The 20,266-nt window shown below is 39.2% G+C and overlaps 2 long non-coding RNA genes across 2 annotated transcripts in view; one reads left to right on the forward strand and one right to left on the reverse strand.

Moving 5' to 3' along the window:
• Nucleotides 1–13,740: 13,740 nt before the first annotated feature.
• Nucleotides 13,741–20,266, reverse strand: part of LOC143899381 (uncharacterized) — a 41,198-nt gene continuing 34,672 nt past the window's right edge. The window contains exons 3-5 of the long non-coding RNA XR_013257470.1: nt 16,021–16,170; nt 15,388–15,577; nt 13,741–14,001 (exon numbers count right to left, since the gene is read on the reverse strand). This is a non-coding gene — a long non-coding RNA (uncharacterized LOC143899381). The remainder of the gene's footprint in view (nt 14,002–15,387; nt 15,578–16,020; nt 16,171–20,266) is intronic.
• Nucleotides 17,832–20,086, forward strand: LOC143899379 (uncharacterized). The gene is made up of 2 exons (XR_013257468.1): nt 17,832–18,271; nt 19,778–20,086. It is a non-coding gene; the product is annotated as an uncharacterized LOC143899379 (long non-coding RNA).

The raw sequence follows: 20,266 nt of genomic DNA on the forward strand, positions 1-20,266 counted from the left end.
TAGTGGATTTAAGTGCACGTGCACATGTACATTTAACACTTCGAATTTCCTAGAATTTCTATAAATAGCGGCGAGCGTTTCACTACTCGCGATCCGGCGGAATATTCGCCTCGGTAAGGCGATCCATTCGTACGGTCTGCCTAGCCTCCGAGCGATCCAGAATCTAATCCGCGCGCAGATGCCCCTGGGCTTAGAAAGGCGTGGTGCCACGGTACCACGTAGGAGAGGTGTCGTCACACAGTGCCCCGGGACGACGGTTACTATAGCGTGTAGGTGGATCTACTACGTTGCTGTTGTTCTTTCTCTGCATGTTCGCCGGCAACCGTCGTCGTCATCGTCGCCGTCATCGTCGCCGTCGCCGTCGCCGTCGCCGTCTCGTCCGATCACGTTCCGTAATTAGGTCGAACTTTAATGGACTCCGAATAATCGGACTGTCATCAGCTGCATGGGCCATGCCGCGCGCACCGAGAGACCCGGGCAAGAGTATTATCCGTCTCGGCATTATTTCTCGTGACGTAATGACGGGGCGAACATTAAGGTCATCGCGGTGTGGTACCGAGGTACCAACGGCAACGGCGACGGCGGATCCGAGGACACGATGAGTCCGTAGAACTGAAAAGGGGAAATCGCGATAATCAACGTTGCGTAATTCGTGTCCCCGCAAAAAAGCGCCGACACATTCCCGTGGCGTCCGATAGCGTCGACTTTTATAAGCTTCTCGAAGAAATCAGCGTCGAGGAATCGCTTACGGTTCTTTACGTATACGTTTTCAACTCCCTCAATTGCATACTGAAGCGTTTTGTATCTTGTTTTGTAACTGTTATTGCTTGTGATCGCTTACCCAACGATCCTCATTGTAATCTACTAGAAAAACACGTTTTTTTTTTTTTATCAACCGCATTGTGCCAATAGAAAAATCGTATTTATTGGCACAGAATGGTTGATAAATTTTTTTACCGTACTTTCTTACTGGTAAAAAAGGAGTTAACGTTCGCTTCAACGAGGCTCCGTCACGCGCTTTCGAAATCTCCGCCTGGTTAAATTTCGTGCGTCGTCTCTTTCGACAATCGCGACGCGAAGCTATACGAACGCGGCGTGATCGCGCGATTTCCCAGCGGAGAAACGTGTCACAATGACACGAACATGTATGCCGCGAGGGATCTCGTCACCGATCTCGCGTGATCCGACGCAGATAAATCCCAGCATCTCGGGCATCTCCCCGGCTTCGTACAGATGGATAGAGAAAGAAGAAGAGAGATAGAGAGAGAATAGCACCGGAATAGAGGAAGAGAAAAGAGGACGGAGAGAGAGAGAGAGAGAGAGAGGCAGCGAGCATTGTGGCGCGATGATGCAACTGCAACTCCGCCCCAGTTACTCGCGGAGGTCTCGTACGATGAAGGGAAGCAGGGAGAACAGAGAGGAAGAAAGGAGAAAGAGGCTGCGCATAGGCCGGGCTTATTCACGAGGAACGGACCGATAAATCCGCGAGATCGTTGCTACCTATTCATTATTTTGCTAAACGTCGATCGGCGAGGCGCCAAGGCCACAGCTCTGCTCTCTACGCCAGCGAGATTATTCCGAAATATTATACATAGGTTTAATGAGTATGCGTGGGTGGCGCGCGCGCGCGCGAGCGTTAAACGCGCATTAAACCAGCCATGTGTTCCTGTACCGATATGCAAACGTCATCCGTGCATAATTCACGTTCGAAGAATCGGAAATAAATCATCCTTCCTCGGAAAGGCTAAAATGCACGTTTTTGTTGCATGACGTGTGATATTCTTACCAGGGATGAATATGCATTGAATGCGCTGAAAGGACTGCACTAACGGGAGAGAAACTCGGTTGATAAGCGTTCAACGATGATATAATAAGCTTTACAAACCCCGATTCCGAACGTATACATTATATCCTGCATAAATGGCGTTATAATAGCTGATCGCCGTCCTCTAAAACGCCGACAAGCGAGATTGTAACGTCGCTAACACACGCGACGCGAAAGGACGAATGCATTGTCGCTTCGAGAACGTCTTCCCGGCGTGCGAAAGGAATTAGATCGACGTGCAAATAACGACTCTGAAAGAGCCGACACGGTTTAAACTAACAACGGAGTAAGTAACGGACCACACAAAGGAAATGCTTTTATGCGCGCGTGCTCCGATCAAAGAATTCTCGAGTCTATCTGAGCGCGTCGGGGTCGAACTGAAAGTACAATATAACGCAGCCGCGCGGTGCACGCGTTTCACGATGTATATTTATGATTGCGTCGATCCATTATCTCTGCCGATGCGATCGTCTATTTAATTACGGAGTATAGTATAAATAGACCGTGATAAGCGCGTAAACAGACGGCGCGCAGCTTGCCCAATGCCGGATCTAACAGGGACATCGGTGTAGGAAGATAATATCAGGTTGTACCGTACAATTATCATTATTTACTTGTGGCTTTAATGTCGTTCGATATCGCCGGCAATTAAATTAATTTCAACATTTTCCGCGCCGGCACACGTCGCGTAACGCGTTTATCCGCTATCATCCGATAACCGATAAACCGTTAACGAGCTTTTACGATTAAGTCGTAAATTTGTAGGAACTAAAACAATTAGAATTCAAAACGGGAATTTAACTTGTTAATTCAGCTACGTTTTCAAGTTTTCCAGGAAAATTAGTAACGGTAAGATTAAAATATACATCTCGTATACATAAATGTTCAAAAAGTTTATAACTTGTCTCTTTGCTGCGGGGATAAGATATAAGTATACGAGAGGATGTATAAGTGAGGTAATTAACATGAGCACAATTGTAAATGTGTTTCAAATGGCGAAACAGCTCGTCCTCACGTTTAAAAGATCGAATGTTTTTTTTATCGTACAGAGATAATTAACGGTAAAACGCGTGTGATAACCAACCGTCAATAGTGCGAAAGAGATGAGTGAGGCGTACCCCTATACTCAGCCGATTTATCCCAGACGGTAGGTACTCTCTTTCGTTAACGCTCGTCGCAAGAGAAGAATATATGTAGAGAGAAAGAGAGAGAGAGAGAGAGAGAGAGAGAGAGAGAGAGAGAGAGAGGGGGGAAGGGGAGGGAGAGCGAGAGCGAGAGTGGCTCTCACGGGGATCGGGGAGAGTATACGCGCGAGAGCGTGTTGAGGAAGGCCGAGGGGGCGAAGGACGGTAAAATGGCGATAAATTTAGTTTAACGTTAGAACCGAATCGCGCGCGTTAGGGCTGTAGGTGTAGGCGGTTATATTGCCTGCGCGGCGACCCCGCCGCAGAGGTATTGCGCGCGCGGAGCAGCAAAGGAATTTAGCCTTATAAATCAGCAACATGACTGCGCCGTGTGCCACACCTTTCCCTTCTTGGGGCAATCACGAGTCGTCACCGTATCGGCAACATCCCCGGCCGGCCGGCCGGCGTGCGGCACGGCTTGCTCGTCCTCTCGCGCGCAAAGTCACTCGGTCTCTTACGTGGCGGCCGTAGGGAATCTTTCGTAAACGCAACCGACAGAACGCGGAAAAAGATTCAAAGAGAATCCGAGAAGTGAGTACCTGGACGCATCGACGTCAGGGAGTAACGGTAAATTCTACGGGGTGGTCCTCAATATCGCGTAAACTTTGAGAGATATTAGTTGCGAAAAATTGGATTTATTACTTGAAAAAAAAAAAGAAGATCGACCTTATCTATAAACGATTGGAGAGTTCTCGTGCGATCTGATTGTGAACTTTATAGAATTCAAACAAATGGCGATACTTTATCTATTTGATTAACTTCTTTTTTTTTATAGAAAAGAATTTTAATTCAATCTAATAATTAAAATGTTTGTTTTTAAAGATTGAAAAGTTATGCAAAAGGATCGTCTTGATTTTTTTTTTTTTTTTTATAAAGTAAAGTACCATTACGTGAAGTTTATGCGGTAATTTAGATACGCGATACGGAACTCATTTCGATATGGAGCATCGCGATACTTCTTCGTTGTTCTACCCTATTCTATGCTTTATTATCATATAACGCGTTAATTGACAATTGCTCGTTATTAACCATAATTACACTTACTAACCGTGAAACTCATAAACAATTTTTTCTTTTTAAAAATGGAAGTAATATAAAGGATTGCGTAAAGTTTATCTCAAACGTATTTTTGTAACATTTTGTTCACAATTAATCAATATTTATAATTAAAAGTGTTGGTGTGCATTTTTATCATCGTATAGATTAATCACAAACTTGTTTATTATTTGTTAGCGAAATTTTCGTGACGCAAGCTTTTCTCCCTTAATAAGAAAATTTATTATCGGCACATGCATCTCTATCGACGATACTTGCGAGGTTTCCCTCGCGGCTTTTCAATGCAGAAACCGGACGCGAAAATATCGTAAAACGTTCCTTTCGGCGACAAGAAAACCGACCTGACTGATATTCGACGAAGCCAGGCAAGAGATGAACGAAATGAATGTGGAATGTGGCAAACATCAGCGGTATATATGAAACAGAGAGAGAGAGAGAGAGAGAGAGAGAGAGAGAGAGAGAGAGAGAGAGAGAGAGAGAAAGAGAAAGAGAGCGCGCAAGGCTTCCTCTTCGAATCTCTAACAATAGATCTAATTTTTTATTGCGTTCGGACATCGGTTAAAGTCAGTTGAAAAATCTACATTAATAAATTTCGCGATAAAAATATCGATGACGTGCGTATTAATGTGTCTTCTTCGACGATTAATATCGTTCTTGAAATATTATTTATAGCGCCTTAATTGAGACGTGCAGAAGCGGAACATCGATTCGTCCACGGTGGTCGCCATCGAACTTCGATCATTCGTTAACTATGACATGCTCCGCATAAACGTCAATAACAAAAAATACGCATATACGCTCCTCGTCAATAAGGTATACGGGGGCGACGGTGCTTCATTAATAATCGTCGTTTCCTTCGTTAATCTGGCGGAGAGCGCGGTATGTAACGTGTCCGAGAGCAGACCGGTTCCGATCGGACTAGAGAGTCGGTTTTAATTGGCTCCTGCGGAGAATACCCGTGTGTTATGGGTGCACAATACATTCCGATACGTACGGTCGATCGACGTGGACACATATGAACGCACGCATATACGCTTGCATACGGTAGCGTGCGCCTTCGACGAAATCTTATTACGATTCGAGTCTTCCGTAAAAAAACCGACCGAGCTTTTTTCCCTATTAGTTCTGATGGAAAAAATGAATCGTCATCAATTTAGACGGCAATAAACGTAGAGAATAATCGATGTACGTACGACTGAACACAGCGGAGCAAGATGATGATGGTAACGAAAATCACCGCCGATCATATTGCGCGTTTTTTTATCGCTTTTACACGTTTTTCTTGTTGATTCAACCAGTAACGCAGTTCTTTCCTACTTGTTTGAAATTCAATTTCCTTTCCAAACGTGTAAGTAGTTCTTGTTGGCACCGTGTAACAAATCACAGAAATGAGATCGATATTTAAATATTATTTTTTTCTATTTTATCTATGTTTCTGATAAGAGTATTACTTAATTTAATTAATTTTTTTATAAAATGTGTATGATGCGTATGTATGTGTATATATTTGATAACATTTCATTTCTGTTATCAACTTCAGATAGACTTCTAGATAAATAATTATTTTCTAAATAAAATGCGCAAAAGTATTAGAGATAATAAAAAGCTACAAGTTTTTTTTAAATATTATAGTAAATAAAGGAATATTTAGATTTAATCGTACGATTTATTACAGTTTAGCTGGAAATATTTAGAAAAATGTGATGATTATTAGTGGTTCCAATGCTTCCGTTTTCTTTAATATAAATAAAAATGTATATAGACTTTAATTATAATAATTTAGCTACTCTTTTTTAAACAATACTACACATAAAAATTAAGATTAATCTTACGCGGTACTCTTTGCGAGCCTTCATTCAAGAATATCGTAGCGTAAACTTTCTAAGCGATTGCTAGGACATTGTATACCCAAAGAGAACATTACATCAATACAAAATACGGTTTATGTACAACGTACGTGTAGCCGTCACGTCGACGTTAACGTCACGTATGTCGAGAAAGTACCTCAAAGGATTTTAATCCACGTATTTAAACATGTACATGTACATATCGTTTGATATCGATATGTAACATGACACAAAACATAAATATAACTTACGTAGATGTCCTCATGTGTTTCCTGTTCTTTACAGCAGAGTGTTTTGTATGAGAAAAATCGAGAATCATCTACATTTAATATCGTAAATCTGCTATAAAGCCCAATAATTCAAACGAATCGCTGCGGTTAACGATTATAATCAGGTTTGCCGGAACGGGGATGTACGCGCCGCGGGATCGCTCGAGCGAGCAATTCACACGTTTCAAGAGTCAAACTGCTACCGGCAGAAGTCCAGGTAATGACGATCTTAAATACGGATAATACCGTTCCTCCTATTACGGCGGTACACTTCTCACACCGTGGAAAAGCAGTCGCCGTCACCGCGGCGTCGTGTTTGTCGCCTAGAAAACCGGCTGGAACCGGCATGCGTGACCCGTCCTTAAGTATCGCGATGGGCCGGGCTAAAGGTAAATGTTAAAAGAGACACGTTCGCGGCACGCCGATCTGCATAATTATATTCACGCGTTACATAACGCCGGTTATCCGGTTATCCGCCGTCGTTGTACGTGTACCGTTTCACCGTGAAATCTCTTCGCTCGCTCGTATGTATACATACATCGGCCGTGTACGCCTATCTCACGCGTGCGATGTGTTCTCACGGGGCAAAGGGACGGCCACTCGTGAATCACGAGAGGACCACGCGTGCAACTTTACGAGGCGTTTTCGGTACCAAGCCACGGTACCGAATGCGGCTGACCTTTGGCTTCGAGAGACTCTCTTATCGCTGCATTCTCCGCTATATACGCACAACTTCATTTCTTCGCCGCGAATTTCTTCGTCAGAGGAGAGACAATCAGCGAAATGTGTTTGTGACCGAGAAGAAATCTAAGAAAACAGAGACGGGCCCGCGTCACCTTCTTTGTTATTGTAATATTACGTCGCCATCGTACAGTTAATAACGCGCAGAATTTTCTCCCACAAAGGACAGATGTGGTAACGACAAGATGCGCGAGAGAGATTGTATGTAAATAGACTCGATTCATATATTGTAGTCCCGATACGCTCTCGGTGTACGTGCACACCGAATATAAGTATGTGTGTACTGAGGCAATAGCGGGAGGAATGTGGCGTATGACGCGATCTCGTGGAAAACGCTTTAGATTTCGAGGAAACTTCCCGCAAGGATTTTACGCAATATTTTCTCCTGCCAGACCGTGACTCACTACTCCGGATATCGAACTTAAAAACAATCTTGACGAACCTGAAGTGCTATATACAGCGAGAATTCGCGGCGAGCAAGAAAATTGAATAAACATGTAACAAAAGAAAGATTTCAGATATTTGCAATTTTACATGTGGAAGTATATTGCATTGCATAACTTACGCGCACTGTAAACGAGTAACTTTAATTATTCAATTATCTCAAATCAATATAATAAACATCTTATTTTTCGGACACACATTTCATAAATATTAGAAAAGAGAATGAAAACTATGTAATTCGAGCTTGATATACATATCATCTAAATGTAAAATCTATTAATGAAATTATCAGAATAATCGAAATACTTATCATCGATCCACGATGAAACAAAGCATCCAAGATTGAATGGATAGCTTGAAAAAAATCGCAAGAAAAAAACCAGGAAAACGGAGAAGGAGCGAGAGATAGAAGTAAGAGGTCGAAGATGCAGGGAACGCGAAAAGGAGAACGAAGCGGATCCTGACTAGCAGCAGACAGTCACGTTGCTGACTGCCGGTTCGCTAGGCTGCTTTCCTGGCGACACGCCCTGCCCTGATAACACCCACACTAACAAAGATAACCCGGTATTAATAGATGTGCGTCCTGGCGCTTTCGCAATTCCGGCTGTACGACCAGCTTTGCACACGGACACGCGCGTGCATACACACGTCCGAGTGTAACAATCCCGTGTATATGTACGTGTGCATCGCGATCTATCGTAATGTAGTCGCATCGATTGCACCTACGACGGAAACGCGGAGAACAAGAGTAGAAATACGAGATATCGCCTCGCAGAGGTGCATTACCTTAGTCTCGCGAAAGTAATTTCATATCAGAAACTGTGTAGGATATTAACGATATTTAATCAAGACACAAAATGCTTATTGTAAGGACAAGAGAATTTAGCAGCTTTAACTTTAAAAAGGAATAGTGCTGGATGAAGCGTGAAGGCGTGAGAAAGCAATCAAACGCACGAGACGATTAAATGTTTCCTTAACGACACAATTGTTTTCTCCATTTCGCAATATACCGGGTGACCCGTGTAACCGAGCGAGCGGTTTGCGTCGCGAACGGCGGGAGAGGAAAAAAGATCTGCTAGTTATCAGGACTTCGGTAGCCCGCAGAAATACGGTAACGACCGCTTGTTACCGCAACGATATATATTTTCGCGCTCGTACCCGTTCTCGGATGCATTTAATGTACCGCTCTTAAGCGGCCGACTCGCTTGCCGGAGTGTCGCCGCTGCGACGGCGACGGAGCGGGTCGCGAAAAAGCTGATTTGCGCCACGGGGAACTGGTCGACTGCGCGCACCGTACGTTGAACGGAGAGAATTCCTACGTCGGATGGAGAGAAAACGAGCGCGCGGCTTGAATTCGCTTCCACCCGGTGCTATATCGCGATAATTATCAATTACTCTGTCGCGCGCCGGCAACGCAAACTAATGGCGGCCGCATGCACGGGCACACTCGCGCGTATCTGCACGCATATGTGATGTATACATACACGCCGATAAATATTAATTTGTTTTTATGCGCGTTTTAAAGTATACAACAAAGTTGTACGGATCGCTTTATACATTTCCGAGAGAAAAGTCCGAGAGTTGCGAAATTCTCAAATAAAATCCGATTGTTTTATACGGCAATTCCACGTAGAATATGAGACGCAATCGAGTCTTCGCCAATTATTTTACATTCATATAAAATAATGCAATGTGTACGCTCTTTAAAATTTTACAGGTGTGAATATTAATAAGCAAAGCACGCCACGCATTTCTTTTAAGGAAGAATCGGGAAAGGATTTTATAGTAATTAATAGCTTACAATTAGTTGTATGAACCGCTATTTCCGAAGCTATCGTTGTTATTATAAACATGTATCTTAGAGATTAACTTGTTACATATTATTAAACTGCCTCGCACGTAAGACGTCCTTTAAATCAAATACCCTTATCATAATTATAGAAACACGTAAATGTATACCGATCAAATGTGTAAGGCGCAATGTCTTCGAAGCGTAGAAACTAATTGATATCGCGGGAGTCAACTGGTCTGACAACATTAATTTGTCGATTGCAGCAAATATAAATGGCTTCGATTCGCTTATCCGTCACTTTAGAGCCGCACTATAAAGCTGGATCGTAGCGCCTTTTTGCCGCGGTATTAGTACACGCATACGGCGATCGGCCACCACTGTTGCTCCCTTTTTTCCCTTCTTTTTGCATCAGGCGTGAGTTCTGGTTTCGCAAACAGAACTCGTTATTTCGTGTGTTACTACATTTCCCTGCGACCTGCTGTTAGGACCGCGTGTAGAGCGTTAAGGAATTCACTCGCGTTTATATGGAAACGTCAGATATTCCCGACAGGGATAGCGACTTGTATGTACATCACGTTGTACCTTTCTGCACCAAGGTATATAACATATGAAATCACGCCACTTATCATTACTGCAATTAACGTATCATTTAGCAACGATCGCTCTCAAATCATCAAAATAATATACATATACATATATCGGGTTTCACGGTATATAGTTGAAGTATAGCATTAATATCAATGAGAATACGATACAAAGCGCAGCATGAAAATTGCATGGTACCTCGTCGGGGGCCTCGAATTCCTATAAGTTCGTGGTATCAAGCGACGGGATCGACGGAACGCGATCCTGGGAAAAGGCGCGTCTCTTTTTTTCTTCTCTCGAATTAAACGACCGTAAACGTAAACACCGGATATTAATGTGGACGCGGTTACGTACTTGTGGAATTATCCGCGTAACATAATTAACAAAAATTACTGTGAGGAAAACCCTTTTCACGGAAGGCACCGATCGGACAGACACAGAAAGAAAGAAAGAAAGAGAGAGAGAGAAAGCCGTTAATCGGATTACTCGTTTCTCGTGTAATGGAGGCGAGGGAGAGCCGTGATCTCTTGAAGCGGAGGAAGTCATCATGTTGCAAATGACCTCTGCCTACCAGCGGAATTAGCGGATGGTCTTCAATCCGGGCGTAATTGTAGTGCCACGTAAGAGATACTTACGCCCGGCAGCGCGATTGCACAGATCCCGCCGAGTGCAAATCCCCTAAAGTCTAACAATAAGAGTGGAAAGAAGCTTGTACGGCGCGCGGGTCTGGCCGAATGGATATTCTGTCAGTAATGCTCTAGCTTTTTTGATAGTATATTAGAAGATTAGAAGAATAATGTACTAAATAATATACTAATAATATATATATATATATATATATATGTAGGTCCAGAGGTATGTTCCGGGACGTTTACGTTTTTTGAAATGTACAGTCCTGGAATATAACGCATATATATGTAATCAGATTCAAAAAACTGTCCCGAACATTGCCGTAGGACATCAATTTTTTCCAGGACAGTCCTGGAAACTGCCAAATGTCCCGGAATATACCGATATCAAAAATAAAAGTCCCGGAACATACTTTCGGACCTATATATATATATATATATATATAAAATAAATTAAATAAGTTAAATAAATAAATAATATACTAGTTGTTGCTAATTTCAAAAATTTCAGCAACATATCGCGGTGAGCAGAATATATAAAGTAAGAATCCTTGCGGTGCACAATGGTAAGGATCTAACAAGCTACACCTATTTCGAACGCTAATTCTATCTAACATACAAGTGATTTCTGAAATTCGATTTTTGTAAGAGAAAGAGAAAGATGGGGATTTTTCTTCAGTTTGCGATACAAACATCGATCTATCCTATACTTCTCGTGGAGAAAATTGCCGCAGCGCGCTTTGCGAGCGCGCAGGAAACAAGCCACCAACATGATATTCCAATTAATCGTACATACATCAGTGCCAGCGCAATTAATCAATCGGGTCGGGTAACGGCGCCAGTTTTTGCGATCTTTAATCGGCGAAACCTTCGAGTTGACACCCGACCGCGACGGCGAGGTGCGGATCGACGTTGACTATTGCAGTTTGCAACGTCACGCCACCGCGCGCGAGAGATCTCTTTTGATCTTGCTTCGCGCGCGCGGTGCCTCTCGAAAGGGTGAAATTCTCGGGCGTGGAAGAACGATTTTTAAAGGAGACCCGCTCGCGCGTATCTGCGTCATAGATTGCTATCTACTCAAATGAATCAGGTGCCGGGTGCACCTTCTCGTTCTTTTATTTTTTTTTCTCTTCTCTCAGCAATCGCTATCCCTCTCTATCTCCCTCCCTCTTTTTCTCTCCTCCTCTCTCTCACTCGGTGTTTTTTTCTTCTTGCGCGACCGGCCGGCCTGCAGATCTGCTTTCGCAATTAGAACTCGTTATTTCGTTGCGCCACGTTTCCGTATGCACTCGTGCCCGCCGCCGATAAGACGAACATGTGTTATACCAGGGTTGCCCGATTTGCGCCACTGTTTCGCGAGTCCGGTATAAGAGTTCGTAAAAGGATTCGAGTAATATAGCACGAGATTCCCCGATAAAATTGTACGACCTTTGGTGCTTACCGCGTAACACGTCATCGGGAAATGGCCAGGTTTCGACTTGGCTCCAACTCGGATATAACACGTGCTCGATTCATATTTGCTTTCGCGAAATGTCGATCGTCTGACGTCAACAAACTCGGTTTAGCGAAACATTGTCCGACAATATCCATTCTTGTTAACTTACCGCGGTATTATCTGCCAAGACGCAGATGATAACTTAATAGACAAGTTCATCCAAATCGATTGAAACTGTGGTTATATAGTTTGCATTCGATCATTAAGCAGGGAAACATTATCGATTACGAGAACACACATCGTGAATGTATTAATTTTCGCGGTATCTTTGCATTGGAGCAAGGATACGTAAATTAGACGTTTTATAGCGTAGATTGGGCTTATTTGCATGTTGCTTAATCTCGCGGTGCAGCCTCGACGTTTCCATAAACGAACGATGTGTCAATTGCGCTTCGGAACTCCGAGGATAATTGGCTTGTGTTACGGGAATATTGAGTAATTAACGTAAAAATACATTAGCACATTCTTTTACTTGGCAGTTAGTATTTCATGAGACTTATCGGGAGTACCTTATTATGGCTTATCAGCCGCGATGAGGTTTATAACGACATAACGAGTTACGGACCGAAACCGATCAGTGCATGATAAATTCTGCTCCGCTGCTCACGGTATTCGATAAACTAATTGACCAATCCACTAATATACATGTTTATACACATATATTAGTGATAAGATTAAGTATCTTACAAGTATGTTCGCATCTTCTATGAGTACATTGAAAAACAGGAGTGTTACTTCCAAATAGACTCGAACCTGGATCAAATATTTTCGAATCTTTTATAGTATAGTATAAGTTATAAAGTACTTTACTAGAAATTTAATGTTTGAAACATAATGTGTGTGTGTATATATACGAATATCTCTTTGTTACAATTTTACATATATTATAATTTATATATTATGATGACATATTCAAATACTACTTGTGAATGTTTCGATTTTTTACGATAGAAACTGCTTATAAGTACATTTCGAATCCTACAGGCATTTATTCTAAAATTCGAAACTAACTATAATCGGGATTCGATTACTTCGCAAGTACAACGTATAAAATATTGTATCTTACGAATATTACTCGAATCCAAAGAAATGAAACTTGATTATTGGATTTGTCTCGGATTTTTTTAAGTACATATTGAATTTGATCCCATCTCTAACATAGGATATGTAATAATATTGACCGATTGTGTGTGTATATTGTCGCGAAGTTTCAATTAGTCATTCCGTTATCGTGGGCCACCATTAACAAGTCTATTCCACTTCGAATATTTTCTCACGCGTCTTGGTTTTTTTCGCGTTCTTACACTTCTACGAACGAGATCATATCATGAGTTGACAGGAGATGCCTTGCAGGAGCAAACTAAATGGCGAAATCACCGCGGCATCGCGGCGGTCGCTATAATTAATAATTTGCTATAAACGATGCTTATCTGACTCCATATCGAGTATCAACTACCGCTAATAACGGCTAATTGATAAGCTCTCGAGAGAGGTGCGCGTGGAATCTGCACTTGCAAGATATGCGTCAAACTGCAACATCAAAATCGTTTTCGCGCAATACGATCATTCGCACGGTAGTTTATAGTATGTCTATTTTTCAGAAATATTCGATTGAGTCAATTTAATAGCGTTTATCGCATACAACGTGCAAATCCTGTTTCACGCAAAAGAAGATCACGCATGTTTATCACCCATAATTACTGATTTTATTGCGAGCGCTCCACTGTCAAGCAGCAATATTCTTGTGTAAAATATTGAGATGGACAGGCTCGATCGGTTTTGCTGCCAATCTAACTGCGTCAGTTCGCGTTAGGAGTAAGAGTGGAAAAGGTGCCGGGAGATAAGGAAGGAAGGGAAAGGTGACGCAGAGAAAGAGGAACAGAGAAAGAAGGAGAGAGGGAGAAGGGTCCTAAAGTCACGGTTCACGATAGCACGTTGGGCAACAATCGCCACCGGGAATCGCGTGCTCCAGAAACGTTTTTAACGGAGAGTCGCCGTCGCCACCGCGCCTTTCGGTGGCAACGACACGTCACCTGTATACGAATCCATTACGCCGCTATAGCTGAGATTCGCCTTTCCTCTTCGCCGGCGACGGAAATTGAGAATTGTCCGGCTGTTCCTTTCAAGACGAGCTCTTAATCATACAAATTTAAATTTCAATACCACGGATGCTCATTGCCGCTAACAATGCTACGTCGTTGTTAGCATCGCTACTAGCTTCGTCGCATTGTATTTTTATAGATACATTTTATGATTTTAAAGAAAATTAGAATTGCGATTTTCTTATATTTTTGCTAACGCTGTTATAAATTTTTTTTTTAATTAAATAAAATTTTAATTAAATTTATCATTTATTATTTGTATACTACTCAAAACATATTCTTTCCATTACATTTGGTTTCAATCTTCACTTGAAACAACATCATCTCCGGAGAACTCGAGCGAACGAGTTGTTGAGGATTTTGCGAAGAACGAGTGAAAGCCACGCCGCGCCGCGCCGGCGGATTACGCCGGCCGGACCGTTTGATGAAATTCTCAGGTTCGCGAAAATGTGGGGCGTACGATAAATACCGTACAACTTTATAACGAGGGGAAGCCGGTAATTAAGGTAAATTTAAATGCACGTCCGAAACAGGTTATGCCAGATACGTATAGCAAACGCTATCTCGCCGCGAAGGATTCATCTCCCTTGCATTTTTACGTGGCCGTTCCACTTTTTATAATCATGTTTTACTCTTAAAATAATTATATCGACTGTCATTACAAAATTATTATTAGAAAAATATGTTTTTTTTTAATAAATTTGAATTTGGTATATTAATTGTTACTATCTGTTGGAGACACACTAGTACCCGACAATTCATTCAGAATGCGCTGTCACTGTAAATTTTGATTTATTATCTGTATAATATTGCATATCTAATATTTTGAATGACAATTTAATATGATTATTTTGCAAATAAATTTAATGATAAATCTTACATTTTATAATATTTTACTAGTTTAATATTTAAATATTTTGGTAATTATATTTATCATTCTATTTCTCACACAAGATTGATGTTATATACCTATAAAATTTATGTTAAAGTACATATGTGTTATGTGTCTAATTTTAAGCCATTTCTTTTAAAAGGCTAAAAGGGCTAAGAATTTAATTAAACTTTTTCTTAATAATAATTATTAACAAATATAATCAATATTCTGCAATCTTCTTTTTTATAATTGCATTTCACGTTTTCATAAGTTTTTGATATTCTGGTTGCGTTAGGTTTTATATCAAAACTACATACACAATATTAAAAAGAATTACAGATTAATTAGGAAAAAATTAACAGAATAGCTCAACTAGAAGATAATCGCAAATTCTTATCAGGAAATTGAATAATACGAAGCATAAATTTATGTAGAATTCCTAGATTTTTTCTTTATCTCCTGAATTATTTTCCAGGTCAGTAAATATGCACCGTGCGTGGCATTCAAGCACGCTGCAGAATTACCTCGAAATGAGAATACCTACGGAGATGCGCGTTTCGGATTTTATGAGGAATGGGTGAAAGCCACGCCGCCGCAGCCACGTCCGATGGTCTAACGAAGTGGCCGACTCCTCGAATTAAACGGATGAGCAATTTGTTCTTCTTTGATCTTTCTTTCCTTTCTTCTTCAGAGCTAGGAAGGACTCCAAGAGAGCATCAATGCCAGGGACGAATCTGGAAATTGATTTAGGAATTACTCAAATTTCGAATCAAATTTAAGTCTCAACTGTCAACATAAAAATATTTCTGAATCTATGCATAGTATAAAGAGTAAATTAAGAAATCAAAACATTAGGTAAAAAAAAAAAGTATGGTACGATATAAAATAAATAAAATACTAAGTGGATTATATATCGATATTATAAATTCTTCTTTCAAACTCTTTAAAATTATATAAAAAAAAAGAAAAAAAAATTCTCGTTAATAATCATCTTCTTAATTATAGTCTTTATTTTGTAATTGTATTCTTCTGGAGGTCCTTAAAAATATTATCAATTTTAAGTGTCAACAAATTATTATTTGTTCCTGTTCGCGATCAATTAACTATAAATCGCTGCCCGTGCGTTGAATCGCGGAGGGAGCATGCACCCAATCTTCCTTGATTTTTCTAAACGCACCTTCATTGGCTTTCCAGGCATTCCCATCTAATTGCACTCACTGTTAACCGTGTTATCTGCTTGCTCACCATTGACGCGTTCTCTCTTAATGTTCCGCATCCTCGTGTTCCGATCATTGTCCGATAGAGTCTCCGAATACCATACTAAAGCCTATAAGATCACCGAGCGTTGTATTGTTGTCCCAAAAAATAAATCTTTTTATTTTCATGAACGATTAATTCTGAGATATAATTTTAATGTTTAATTACAAACAATGATAAAACAATTATTATAATCTCGAATTGTTTAAAAAATTCTACATGATTTACATCATAAATTCATAAAAATAGAACGTTGAATTTATGGAGCTTCAACGATTTTATAATTAACACTTAAATAAAATATCTGATAGGCAAAACGCTTTTGTGTTGACATAGAAAGTGACACAAGACGGAATATGCACAGCCGACCGCAAAGCTTTAGCTCCGCTTTTAGCCTCGTTGAATTCATTCGTAAACAGAGTCAGTTTATTTTCTGTTATCTATAACCGCGACGCGAGTCTTCAATTTCGTGTCGTCGCAGAATTCAAGAGACAGTCACGCGTGGAACCCATTCTTTAGTCACGCTCATTAACTCGACATAAACTCGAGGAAGAATCGCCCTGAATTCATAAAAGTCCTGAGATTCTGCTCGACGAAACGGTGACACATTTTTCTCTAGCCACGGACAAGGTCCGCTCGAAAATTTCTCTTTCCCAGTTTTTTTGTCTCACCAGAGACACTTAATATCATTTAGCAAATAGCAATTTGCTTAAAGAACTACTACATATAATACTCGAGTACAATATTTACTCAGCGAGCAATATTCAAACATTCTGGGATTAACAAAGTCGTCAATATAAACTTGTATCAAACCGTAGAATCTTTTAAACAAGTGACACTGATTTTGTATAGTCATTATACTTATACTGTTGATTTACTAAAACGCAACATTGGAGATTGCAAACATTAATACCGTGAATTCAGCGTTTTTGAATAAATTGCAAATAAGATAATATCTCCGCTTTTATTTAACAAAACCATGCAAACAATTTAGTGTTAAATGTGCGATAAAAATGTAAACTAAAATTTGCGCAAATTCTAAAGTTCGCGACGAGAAAAAAAGCGATTCCGAGAAGAATCCTTTAATTGAGAGAAAGTACGCGGAAGTGTACGCTTTCATTGTATTCTACATAATTAACTATGATAACAAATCCGCCTTTTCGATCTTATGTTTAGTCAAATTACATCGACGCAAAACGGAAACGCTTTGATGCGCTTTATTTGTGTCCCGGAAATTACCATCTTTCAAGAAAACAAGTTCGCGCGAGGATGGAAAATTTCTTGCTTAAAATTTTTTGTTTAAAAACCACATTTATGTGCAAGTGATGACGAGAACTTCTATCTGTGGAAGTCGTGTTCACATTCAGGGGCAGACCGAGAAAATTCTTGTATGCCAATGAGACATAAGTTACATTGACCATTATAATATCAAATTTATATATGAAGGTATTATAAATACAGATATTATTTCAAAATGTAAATATATAGAATATATAGATATTTAAGTATTAGATATTATAACGTTATTAAATTACACTTTGTAATATTTAATATTTATTGTTGTTAATATTAAATTACTTGTTTTTTTAAAGAAATTATATTTCTTTAAAATTTAATACAAAAATCTATAATTTATGACATTTGCGATGATCGATGTACATATCAATTGCTATACATAAAACGAAACTTGTGAAAGGTTCTTGTGAAGAGAATTTATTTTAAGAAAATACAAAAACTGTCTCTCACTTTTTCAAGTGACAAATTTTTCAGAATAACTTATTAGAGCTTAGCCAATCCGTTCCTGATCGTATTATGGTCAAGTGCCAGTATCCAGATGCAGTAACGCCGGTCACTCAACAAGCATCGGGGTGCACGTAGGCAGATAATGAGCCAGAGATACGCGCGCACGCGGGGATGTAAATGATATACTAATGCAGGAAATGCCCGGTTAGGTTCTTATGCATCATCAGTCGCCAGGTGTTAGCTCGACACGACCAATCGTTTGGTGTTGACATTGTGCACGACAAGACGGTCTCGCCAACGAATTGTCACCGACTGGCCTTTAAGGTCTTCCAACCTTAATCGCCCTAATCGACCATAACGGGCAACTTCTTGCATGAGCTCCTTCCGCATCTTCAGCCTGACCAAATGCGACCACCTATTATTCCAAGGTGAGGACTTCCAACCATGCTCAACTGAAACCTCGCCATGCGCAGTTATGCGTAAAATTTGCAACAAACGAAATTATACGATATTGAAGTAATAAAGAATAATTAAATTATATATATATATATATATATGTTAACTTGTTATTATTTAACAGAGCTATAATGACTCTAATATATATATATATATATATATATATATATATATATATATATATTAGAGTCATTATAGCTCTGTTAAATAATAACAAGTTATTTAAAACACAGTTATTATAACTCAAATAAAACGACTCAAGAGTTCTAGAATAAAATCAAAATATTTCTGAAATCGATTATAATATATAACAATATACAATCGTGTAATTTACAATTGTTCAGCTCATTTTTCAGAGTTATTGATTAATAACCCATAACATAAACATGAAAGTAATAAAAGAACATATCATAAAACGTATCATAATCAATTTCACCTGCTTTTGAATCTCCATTATCTATATTCATCTATATTCACCTTTTAATTTTCGATGAATATTCTTTTTTGCTAAGGCTTTTCGATCTGTTATAACGCATGTCTTGAAGTCGACTTACCTAATATGCTTTAATCAATCTTAACCAACTGCTTATTCTTGCCTCCGCTTCTTTCGTATCTTCAACCTGTCTACCTATGACAACCCGCTATTTCAAGATCGCCACCTCTACAGTTAATTATAGATGCTACTATCGCTTCGTGTTAATTGAATGTATTAGAGATAAAAATTATTCTAAAAATAATATTACGTTAATTTTAATATCATTTTTTTAATATTTGATTCCTCATATATATATATATATATATATATATATATACATTATTTATTTTTATCTTTTATAATTTTTTTATAAATTGTATATTTTCTTTATACATAATCTTTTTCTCTTATTACATTAAATTCTCTTAGCTTAACGCATTTAGATTTTGTACATTTAATAATTAAACTAATTCATAAAGCAAGAAATTTAATGAAATTCATTACAATGTTGTAATAAAATATATACATTTTAGAGATGCGGATGATAGAACTTTCAACATATCGATGTATTTTGTCACTATTAAGCATTATATTTCTTCAAGTTTAAACTATATAATTACTCTTCAAACCTCACAATAAAGCCAGATTATTCGATTATGCGCGAAAGAAGTAAAATAAAACATAATTTTCAAGATTGGATTAACTGGATAAACTGATTTAACTTGATACTATTATATTTATAGTAAAAAATTAAATTTTTTTAGATTCAATGGGTCAAATGTAATAAAATCATTCTCACAAAATAAGATAAATTATCTAATCCAAGTATAAATATATTAATTTACTAACAAGCTTTTTTTCTCTCTTACTCGAGCTCTTACTTCTCTGCTCCCTGAATATTATCTTAACAAAGAACTTTGCAGTCATATAGACATCCTTCACAACTTGTGTGTATTTTTCTTTTATCCCATATTTGTCTAAGTATAAGGCAAATTTTTTCTAGGAGATTACAACGGAAGTGAAAAAACGACCTCTAACGAGGTCGAGTTTCGAGAAGCTATTTGCCAGAAGGATGCAGGCGGATCGAAGATAAACCGACAAAAACGCCGAGAGAAACGCAAGATGTGGAGGAAGAGAGAGGTGTTCTCACGCTTCGCCCTCTCCGGGAATTCGGCACAGAGGTTGAGGCTCTTCGTGGTACTCGCAACCGTATAAGATGTGGCCTCCAATTCTCCGTGTCGAGCGTGCCTTTGAATCAAACTATTGATACAAAATGTACAAAACAAGTCTGCCATATACAAAATATACTATAATTTATATGAGAGTTGAAGCAATATATACGCATGCATAATATATGTTTTATCAAAAAACGAAACTATAATTGATTATATAAAAGATATGATTATTATTTAACGCAGAATTTTATTTAGATTTTTGCGATTTATAAACACTGTGGTGAATTTAATCTAATTCGCCGTTATATATCTCATTT

The sequence above is a fragment of the Temnothorax americanus genome, unplaced genomic scaffold (genome assembly GCF_048541705.1).
Source record: "Temnothorax americanus isolate GAGA-0224 unplaced genomic scaffold, ASM4854170v1 Scaffold27, whole genome shotgun sequence".
Lineage (NCBI taxonomy): Eukaryota > Metazoa > Arthropoda > Insecta > Hymenoptera > Formicidae > Temnothorax > Temnothorax americanus.